Source organism: Myotis lucifugus, unplaced genomic scaffold (assembly GCF_000147115.1).
Source record: "Myotis lucifugus unplaced genomic scaffold, Myoluc2.0 scaffold_24, whole genome shotgun sequence".
NCBI lineage: Eukaryota > Metazoa > Chordata > Mammalia > Chiroptera > Vespertilionidae > Myotis > Myotis lucifugus.
The window spans coordinates 5,940,716-5,951,676 of record NW_005871072.1 but is presented as its reverse complement, the minus strand read 5'-3'; the positions used below and the strand labels follow the sequence as shown (position 1 = coordinate 5,951,676).

The window sequence follows — 10,961 nt, the reverse complement described above, 5'->3', positions numbered from 1 at the left end:
TGGGTCAAGTCTGAGCACAGCTTACCTGGTTCCTCTTATTGGTGCCAGCTGGGCTGCATTCATAGAGGCTGGAAGAATCCTACTTCAAGCTTATTTTAGGTGGTTGGCAGAATTCATTTTTTGTATCTACGTGACTAAGGACCTGGCTTTTTTTTAACTTAAATCTTTATTGTTGAAAGTAATACATATGTCCCCCTTTTTTCCCACATTGACTCCTTTTAGCCTGCTTCTGTCCCCTACCCCAGGCCTTCACCACCCTATTGATTATGTCCATGTGTTATCTATATATGCATACAAGTTCGTTGGTTGATCTCCTCCCACCCACCCATACACCCACCCACCTCCATCTTCCCTCTGAGATTCCCCCACCTGTTCCATGCTTCTATGTCTCTGGATCTATTTTATCCATCAGTTTATTTTGTTTATTAGATTTCATATATGAGTGAGATCATGTGATACTTGTCTTTCTCTGACTGACTTATTTCGCTTATCAAGAAAATGACTAATTGTATGAGAATACAATAAAAAGGGACTGGTGGTAAATCATAAAGACTGCCAGAAAAATATATTTCATTATTGCTGCCAGAAAAGTAACATGCCCCCAAAATAGCTTGTGCACAGATATTTTACTAATGTTGTATTATGGCTTTGTATTATGTCCTGAAGAATCTAAATAAATTTGCTGTAAACATCGATAATAATTGATTTATTGTGTTAGAATTAAATAAGTAATAAGAATAATAACAACAACAAAAAGTATCATTGATCATCAATTACCAAAAGTAGGAAGTTAGAAAATCTCCCCTTCACGGAAAATAAATATCTGGTATCTATTGCTAATATGACTGGCTCTTATAAATGTTGTTTATGCCTTTGGCATGAAGCATATGCAATAGTTAAAGAACACGCATTCTTTAAAATGTATAAATACATTTAAAAAATGTTTCTTAACTCTACAAGTGACTTTGGCTATTTTTTTTTTTCCTAGAGTAGTGAATGTGCCTGTCATTTTAAATAAGGAAGAAACACTTCCTCATTTGACTATTATAGGCGCAAAAAGGAGCTCAGAAAAATAAAAATCTAGTGAAGTAGCCACGCCTTAATGAGTATTTGTAACTATGTCAGTTTTCTGCTATTGTAACTAAGTGATGTGGCAGATTAGGGATATTAAGCTGGTTTTGCTCTGCTGCAGTTGAGACAGAAACATATTTTACTAAAATGTAAGGGCTGGGATATGTAATATCACAAAACTGCCTCATAAAACTGCATATTTTATATTTTTATCAATGTACTTTTTGCCTTTGGCATGTTTTCCTGTGGTATTCTATTTTTCTTTTTTATAAGATCATTCACACATCTGTTTCTTCTTAAAAAACACAGGCCACTGGAAACATTTTCCTCATTGTCTGATAACTAGTTTTATGTAATTAATTCAACCTAGTATTCACACTACCATATTCTATTTACTTCTTTATCCAGTGTGTCATAACAATATTGACTCAAGGGAATATGTAAATTTAGTTTGAATACAAAATACAGAAATCTAGTAGAAATAGGGGGTCATGTAATGAAATTGTTAGAAGAAAGCAGATTAATTTCAGAGTAAAGTGTTATAATATATTAATACATTTTAATGTTGAATATCACTCTAACCTTTAGTTTCACAATTTTTATAAACAGATTAATCACATCCTAAAAAGGAGACTAAATTCTTAAAATTTGCTGAAAAATATGTTTTTCAAATATTTTTAAGAAAGACACATTTTATCATCACATAGAACTACATAAAGGGAAACAATCCTATGCTAAGACAAAATTAAATGAATAAAAATATGGAACTACAATATATCTATACTAACAAAAGGGTAATATGCCAATTAGACCAAACTTTCACAAGGGATAGAGAAATGCCAACAAATAGGAGAAAGAGGAAAACAGATTTTCACAGGAGATAAAGAATTCTACCACTGAAGGGGGAGAAGGACAGGGGGCACCACGTGGAGTCTGGGCTTTGAAGCTGATACAGTGACCAATCAGAAGGGAACATCAAGAGACAAGTAACTGCAGCCTTTATAAACCTTAGAAAAAGGGGCTTAGTGGGTCACCCCCTTGGAACCCCCTCCCTACCTGGGAGTCTGTACTTGTTTCCAATAAATTTCCACCCTTTTCATCCTCCATCTTTTGTCCCTGGCTTCATTCTTTGAATCCATTGGACAAGAACCCGGGAAAGAAATCACCCTTGCATCCTGCTCAGGAAAACAACCCGAATCAATATTATGTAAAACATGATGGCCGTCATTTCCCTTACCTGTTGCTCTGGAATAGATTACTCTAAAACACAGTCATATTATTATTTTCACAGGTTTGTGGGTGAGGAAATTGGCCCGGGCTGGGGTGGGAAATTCCTCTCCAGGTAGCATTGGCAGGGGTGCTATCCTATTTATAGTCAGTTGTCACTGAGCTGGTCTGGACGTTTATGAAGGCTTCTACTGACTTCCTGCTTTTTTGGAAGGGGCACCTGCAAGGCGGAGCTTAGCTGAGTCCTTCTCCTTCAAGTCATCTCAGGGCTTCTCCAAGTGCTCTCTCTAAGAAGGTAGACAACCTCCTCACATAAATGCTTAGAGCTCCAAAAGGAAGGAAGCAGAAGATGCCAATTTTTAAAGGTTTGGCCAATAACTGGCAGTGTGTCATTTTTACTACAATAATGAGAGTCGCAGGGAAGCAGACTTCAAAGGGAAGAGACATTGATTTCTCCTCTCAATCGGAGTAGAATTAATGGATTTGCAGCCAGTTTTAATCTGCCATGACATGCTAGCCTACGTTACATCTTGGGTTCTTTTCCTCTCAGTCCTCCCTATGCATTTTTATAGTTTTATTTAAAATAGAAAGACGGTTTAAATTAAATAATTTTACATTTGTATAGTAGGTGGTCTTTAGCTATTTCACATTTTTATTAGATTTTCTTGAAGTTCTCAACGATTTTCATGAAAACCAGCTTCCTGAAACACACATTTCAAAAGAAAATTAATTATAAGCTGGGTCTTTTATTACTTTTTTATTTCTATGTTCATTCCTGGCAACCAGAAGTACAAGAAAGAAACAAAACACATAGAAACAGACACAATGGAACAAAATCAAAAGCCCAGAAAAAACCCATGCATATAGAGTCAACTAATACTTGACAAGGAAGCTAAAAATAGTCAATGGAGAAAAGACAATCTCTTCAATATATGGTGATGGGGAAACTGGATATTCATATGTAAAAGAATGTAACTACCAGCCTTGGGCAAACTACGGCCTGCAGGCAGGATCCGGCCCTTTGAAATGAATAAAACTAAAAAAAAAAAAAAAAAAAAAAAAAAGACCTTGCCCTTTTGTGTAATGATGTTTACTTTGAATTTATATTAGTTCACACAAACACTCCATCCATGCTTTTGTTCCAGCCCTCCAGTCCAGTTTAAGAACCCATTGTGGCCCTCAAGTCAAAAAGTTTGCCCACCCCTGAACTAGACCCCTATCTTTCACATGCACAGCAATGAACTCCAAATGAAGCAAATACTTAAATGCAAGACTTGCAAATATTGTCTTTTAATTTTGTTGATCTTTTTTTTTTTTTGCTGTGGAGAAGCTTTTCAGTATGATGGAGTCCCACTTGTTTGTTTTAAATTTTGTGGTTTGTGCTTTAGGTGGCATATACAATAAAATCATTCCTAAAACCCATGTCAGAGTTTTTTGTTTTTTTTATTTTTCTATTTTCTCCTGAGAATTTTATGGTTGCCAAACATATATGTGACAAGGGGTTAATATTAAAAATATATAAAGTACTCATACAACTCCATAGCTAAAACAAACAAAACAACAAATAATCCAGTTTAAAAATTGGCAAAGGACCTGAGAAAATGTTTTACCAAGGATGATATACAAATGGTCAACAGGTACACTGAAAGGTGTTCAACATCACTACTCATTAGGACAGTGATGGCGAATCTTTTGAGCTCAGCGTGTCAGCATTTTGAAAAACCCTAACTTAACTCTGGTGCCGTGTCACATACAGAATTTTTTTGATATTTGCAACCATAGTAAAACAAAGATTTATATTTTTGATATTTATTTTATATATTTAAATGCCATTTAACAAAGAAAAATCAACCAAAAAAGTGAGTTCGCATGTCACCTCTGACACGCGTGTCATAGGTTCGCCATCACTGCCTTAGGAAAATACGAATCAAACTCGCAATGAAATATCATCTCAGGCCTGTTAGAATGACTATTGTCTAAAGACAAAAGATAAATTATGGGGAGGGTGTGGAGAAAAAGGAATTCCTGTATGCTGTTGGTGAGAATATAAATTGGTACAGTCACTAGGGAAAACAATATGGAGGTTCCTCAAAAAAATTAAAAATAGAACTACCTTATGATCCAGCAATTCCACTCTTGGGAATATATTCAAAGGAAATTGAAACACTATGTCAAAGAGTTATCTGCAACCAGTTACAACAATATTTTTTAAAAATATTTTATTGATTTTTTTACAGAGAGGAAGGGAGAGAGATAGAGAGTTAGAAACACCGATGAGAGAGGAACATCAATCATCTGCCTCCTACACACTCCCTACTGGGGATGTGCCCGCAACCATGGTACATGTCCTTGACTGGAATCAAACCTGGGACCCTCGAGTCCACAGGCTGACGCTCTATCCACTGAGCCAAACCGGTTAGGGCTAGTTACAACAATATTATTTACAATAGCCAACACATGAAAACAACCTAAGTGTCCACTGATGGATAAATAAAGTGTGTCTGTATCTGTACATAAACAATAATTCATCCAAAAAGAAGAATGAAATCCTGTCATTCTTGACAATATCAATGGTATTTGAGGGCCTTTTGCTAAGTGAAATACAAAGGCAGACAAATACTGCATGGTATCATTTATATGTACAAACTAAAACAAAAAAATCAAACAGATCAAAATAAAACCTCTTACAAAAGGAGCACAGATTTGTCATTACCACAAGCCGGGAGTGAGAAGTGGAGAAATTGGATAAAGGTTGTCATAAGGTACAAACTTCCAATTATAAGACAAATAAGTAGTGGGAATGTAATGTACAGCATGATAACTATAGTTAACACTGATTAAAAAAGAAAAATTAAATAACCAACAACCCCCCCAAAAAAAAAATCCAAGCAAACAAACAAAAAACCTCACCAACAACCCTGAAAATTAGAAGGGACATAACTTCTTAAGACAGCAATTGTGATAAAAATGCAAAAGTGTAAAATGTGAGAACATGTATGTGTGTGTATTTGCATGCTGCCTTATATTTGAATGACACATAAGCATGCAGTTCTGAAGAGGAAGAGATGGCCAAAAATAAAAGATAAAGAGAGGAAAAGATACAAAGCAAATAGAAAAATGAATAGAAGCTAGAATTTAGGTACTGATATTTAGGATTTTCTCTTTTTTTTAATCCATGTATTTTGTTGAATAATTTTTAGTAAAAAAGAATACCAGAACTTTCCCAAAGACACAGTCAGTGTTCAGATAGCTCCTCAATGCGACAAAGCTCCACTGAAGTTGAAAGAGTAATTCAAAGAGTTACCGTCACTGTGTGCTGGATATTACTGACAGTTCCCTGGAAGCTGAACTCTGCTAAAAACACATAGATCCAATGAAACAGAAGAAACAAAAATATAGGACAATTGTTGATATAGACAATAAACAAATTCTTCTATGAGAAAACAGGTTCACATAAAGAAAAAAGTAAAACAGTTACAAGTTGCTATTAATTTGGCAGAAAGATGGTAACTTAAAGGACTAAATGAGCAGATATTGACAGCTGACAGGTGTGTTTCTGGATTGCTAAGAAAGAAAAAGCCAGCCTTCTTATCTTATAGCAATACTTTTAAGTATCAGAAAGTAGCATAGTTTAATTGCTATAATGAGTGGAGTCTGCAAACCTTTTCAGTTCAGAAAAAGTGAAGGAAATGATGACTAGTACACCTTGCATGGGCTTCCTGAAATATGATTATTCTGAAGTAAACATTAAAGAGCAGCTCTTAGCCCAGCCAGCCTGGTTCAGTGGTCGAGTGTTGACCTATGAAGCAGGAGGTCACGGTTCGATTCTCAGTCAGGGCACATGCTCTGGTTGCAGGCTAGCTTCCCAGTGTGGGGAGAGCAGGAGGCAGCCAATCAATGATTCTCTCTCATCATTGATGTTTCTCTCTCTCCTTCTCTCTTCCTCTCTGAAATCAATAAAAATATATTTAAAACAACAAAACAGCAGTGCTTAGAGCAATCTTGAAGGACACCCAGGTAGGGAAGATATAATTATAGAGCTTTATTGCCTCCACCATAGTTTTCCATTATATGTTTGGAAATTAAAACAATATTAAATAGAAGCTAGTTTGCACAACATTAAATCAATTGGGAATTGATAACTGCTATTCAATTGATTCATAAGTATTAGCAACTATATCAGCTGTGTGGTAGGACTTACATTGATTAAAAAAAAAAAGAAAAAAAGAATAAGAAAAATTCCTGTCATTAAGGAATTCACCATATAATGGGGACTATGAAAAATTAAACCAAGGATTGCATCGCAAGTAGAAATGGCTATAAACATATAATCGAGGGGTGAAATAAATACTATTGCAGGAGAGATATCTGCTCTGCTACAGATTTGGAGAAAGGCTAAGAAAAGGCAATATTTATGGTTTACAGCTAAATCGCAGTAACCTACAAAGTTCCAGGCACTTAATAGGGACTCATAATTAGCATATGAATAAATGAATATATGGATAACTGCCAAATAAGAGTTAGACTGGGGAAAAAATGTTAAAGAATTTGTACTTGTAGAAAGGAGGTGTGTAATGGAGGTATGCGGAGGAAGTTTTCAGTCAAAGGAACAAAACCTTATAAAAGCATAACAAAGAGAAAAAGTTAACATATGCAGGGTTTAACATTCAAGCACTGTGTAGTCATTAGCATACAGTAGTCCCCCAGTATCTACAGTTTAGAACTTTGTGGTTTTAGTTACCCAATAGCAATGATGGTCCAACAATATTAAATAGAAATTTCTAGAAATAAGCAATTCATAAGTTTTAAATTGCATACCATTCTGAGTAGCAGAATAAAATCTCTCTATGTTCAGCTACATCCTGCGCAGGATGTGAATGATCCCTTTATCCTGTATCCATGCTGTATACTCTATCTGCCAATTAGTCACTTAGTTGCAATCTCAGTGGTTGTATTCGTAACACTTATTTTACTAACAATGGCCCCAAGGCACAAGAGTAGTGATGCTGGTAATTCAGATAGGCCAAAGAAAAGCTCTGGGGTGCTCCCTTTAAGTGAAAAGATGGGGACAGTAAAATAAGATATTTTGAGGCCAGCACTATAACTTTTACTAGTATGGTAGCATATTTCACCACTAGTTATTTTTGTTAATCTCTTACTGTGCCTAATTTATAAATTAAACTTTAGCAGAGCTACTTATGGATAGGAAACAATACAATATATACAGGCATACCTTGTTCTATTGTACTTTGATTGCACTTCCATGATCTTGCATGTTAACAAACTGAAGGTTTGTGGTAACCCTGAGTCCAGCAGGTCTATTAGTGCCATTTTCCCAACAGTCTTTGTTCACTTTGTGCCACTGTGTCACGTGCTGGTAATTCTTAAAATATTTCATATTTTTAATTAGTATTATATTTGTATGGTGATCAGTGATTTTTGATGTTACTATTATAATTGTTTTGGAGTGCCATGCCCATAGAAGATGGCAAACTTAATCGGTAAATATGAGTATCTTCTCACTGCCACTCCCCCTTTTTTCTCTGTCACCTTGAACCTTCCTATTCCCTGAGACACAACAATTTTGAAATTAGGCCAACTAAAACCCTACAGTGGCTTCTAAGTGTTTAAGTGAAAGGAAGCGTCATAGGTCTCTTCCTTTAAATCAAAAGCTAGAAATAATTAAACTCAGTGCGGATAGCCCATCAAAAGCCCAGATAAGCTGAAAGCTAGGTCTCTTGCTCCAGTTTGACAAGTTGTGAATGAAAATGAAAATTCTTAAAGGAAATTAAAAGTGAAGACACAAATGATAAGTGAAATGGCCTTATTGCTGCGATGGAGAAAGTTTCAATGGTCTGAATATCAAAGCAGCCACAACACTCCCTTCAATCAAAACCTAATCCAGAGCAAGGCTCTAACTCTCTTTAATCCTGTGAAAGCTGAGAGAGGTTCGAAAGTCACAGAAGAAAAGGCTGAAGCTAGCAGAAGTTGGTTCATGCGGGTTAAGGAAAGAAGCCATCTCCGTGAAACAAAAAAACAAGGTGAAGCAGCAAGTGCTGATGTAGAAGCTGTGCCAAGTTATCCAGATTTAGCTAAGAAAATAAAGGCGGCTACACTGAACAAGAGATTTTTTTTATCAAAGTGAAACATCCTTATATGGAAAGAAGATGACACCCTAAGGACTTTCATAGCTAGAAAGAAGAATACCTGGTTGCAAAGCCCCAAAGGACAGGCTGACTGTCTTGTTAGAAGGAAATGCACCCGATGACTGTAAGTTGAAGACAATGTTCATTTCCCATTCTGAAACTCCGAGGGCCCTACAGCATGTTGCTCAATGTACCCTGCCTGTGCTCTACAAATGGAACAACAGATGACAGCACATCTCGTTTACAACAAGGTTTACTAAATGTTTTAAGTCCACTGTTGAGATCTACTGTTCAGAAAAAAAGTTCCTTTCAAAATATTACTGCACATTGACAATGCACCCGGTCACCCAAGAGCTCTGATGGAGACTTACAATGAGATTAATGTTCTTATGCCTGCAAACACCACATCCGTTCTGCAGCCCATGAAACCAGCATTGACTTAGATCTTCAAATCTTGTTATTTAAAAGATACATTTCATAGGTTTTAGCTGCCATAATAGCAGTTCCTCTGATGGATCTGGGCAACATAAATTAAAAACCTTCTGGAAAGGATTCACCATTCTAGATGTGATTAAGAACATCCGTGATTCATGGGAAGAGGTCAAAATATCAATATTGACAGGAGTTTGGAAGAAGTTGATTTCAACCTTCATTGATGATTTCAAGGGGTGGAAGAAGTAACTGCAGATGTGGTGGAAATAGCAAGAAAATTAGAAACAGAGCTTGGATATTTGACTGCGATCTCATTGTGAAACTCAGGGATGAGAAGTTGCTTCTTATGGATGAGCACAGAAAGTGGTTTCTTCAGATGGCATCTACTCCTAATGAAGACACTGTGAAGATTGTTGAAATAACAACAAAGGATTTACATGAACTTAGTTGATAAAGCAGTGGCAGGGTTTGAGAGAACTGACTCCAATTTTGAAAGTTCTATTTTGGGTAAAATGCCATTAAACAGTGTCACATACTAAAGAGAAACCATCGGTGAGAAAAAGAGTGAATCAATGTGGCAAACAATAAAGTTTTTATTTTAAGAAATTGCTACAGCCACCTCAGCCTTCAGCAACCACCACACTGATCAGTCAACAACCATCAACACTGACGTAACACCTGACAGCAGCAAAAGAAGAAAACAAATGATTTGTTGAAGGTGCAGATGATGGGTAGCATTTTTTAGCAATAAAGTATTTTTGTACATTGGATTTATTTATATGTACATTGGATTTTTTAGACATAACACTATTGAATACTTAATAGATTATAGTATAGTGTAATATGCACTGGGACCCCACCCCTCCGCCCCAAATCTTCTAACTCCCTTTAATGAAACATTTACTTTATTGCAGTGGTCTGGAACCTCTGAGGTAATGCCTCTGAGGTATGTCTCCATACAGTTGGGTATTATCCATGATCTGAGGCATTGAGTAGCAATAGGGGATCTTATAATATAACCCCCATTGATATAGCCCCCACATTTTTTAGTTGAAGAGTAGAGAAATGTGGCTGAGCATGTATTACATACAGAGGAAAGATCACAAAGAGTTTTCTTAACCATGACTCAGATTTTTTTTTCTTTAAAGCAAAGCAGAGCCAGTAAAAGTTTCAGTGATAAAGTGCCATGATTAGATTTTCAATTTAGAAAGACCCCTGTGACAGTAAAAGGGATAGTGGATTGGAAGGCTTCAAACCTGGAAGCATAGATAAGAGCTCTGGACAGTTATAATAGTTTAGGTTAATAATGAAAGCTGATTTGTCAGTGACAAAGAGCAAGGAAAAGAGGGGAGTTGAGTTAGAGTTCATCTTGTCATGGGAAATGAGAAAAGGAGATGCTTTTGTATTCCTGACTCTGGAGGCTGCATGAAAAGGCTTGACTCGATTCAAAATACACAGAGGATAGACATCAGGACAAAATATTGGAGTTTGGGGTAGTTTCATTTTGAACATCATCATTTTCAAGTACCTGTGGATATTTCAAGTGAAGATTCATTGTAATGCCAAAAAAAAAGGATTTGGAATTGGGAGACAGACATTTATGGAGTTCTATAAATCTATGACTCATAGTGTATAGTAGACATCCTGAGCAGGGTTAAAATCTGAGGGTGTATAAAATGATGAGTTACAAACACAAAATACAGCAGAATATAGTATAAAAATACCAATATTTCACAGTGGTTAGAGGACAAACTCATAAAAACTGAGAATTTCAGCATGATTATGACATGCAAGAGGACAGATAACATAAAACTCACAGAAAAGAAAATCACATTGTTGAATGACATAGAAGTATCAAGAAAGGTTATGAAAGCTATTAATTGTATTTGTATGAAATTAAAATTACATGTGTATAGGAATTTTAAAAATGTAAACAACAAATTAGATAAATAGGCTGAGAAGTTTGGCATTAAAAAATTAGAAAAATAATTAGATAAACAGGATTTTCTTTTATTACTGGAGAAACACACAATAATGGTGATATTGCCCTGGCTGTGTGACTCAGTTGGTTGAGCATCATCCCGG

The 10,961-nt window shown here is 35.9% G+C and overlaps 1 pseudogene; it reads left to right on the top strand.

The window, feature by feature from the left end:
• The first annotated feature begins 7,783 nt into the window (after positions 1 to 7,783).
• LOC102418632 lies at positions 7,784 to 9,551 on the top strand (annotated as a pseudogene).
• Positions 9,552 to 10,961: the final 1,410 nt, after the last annotated feature.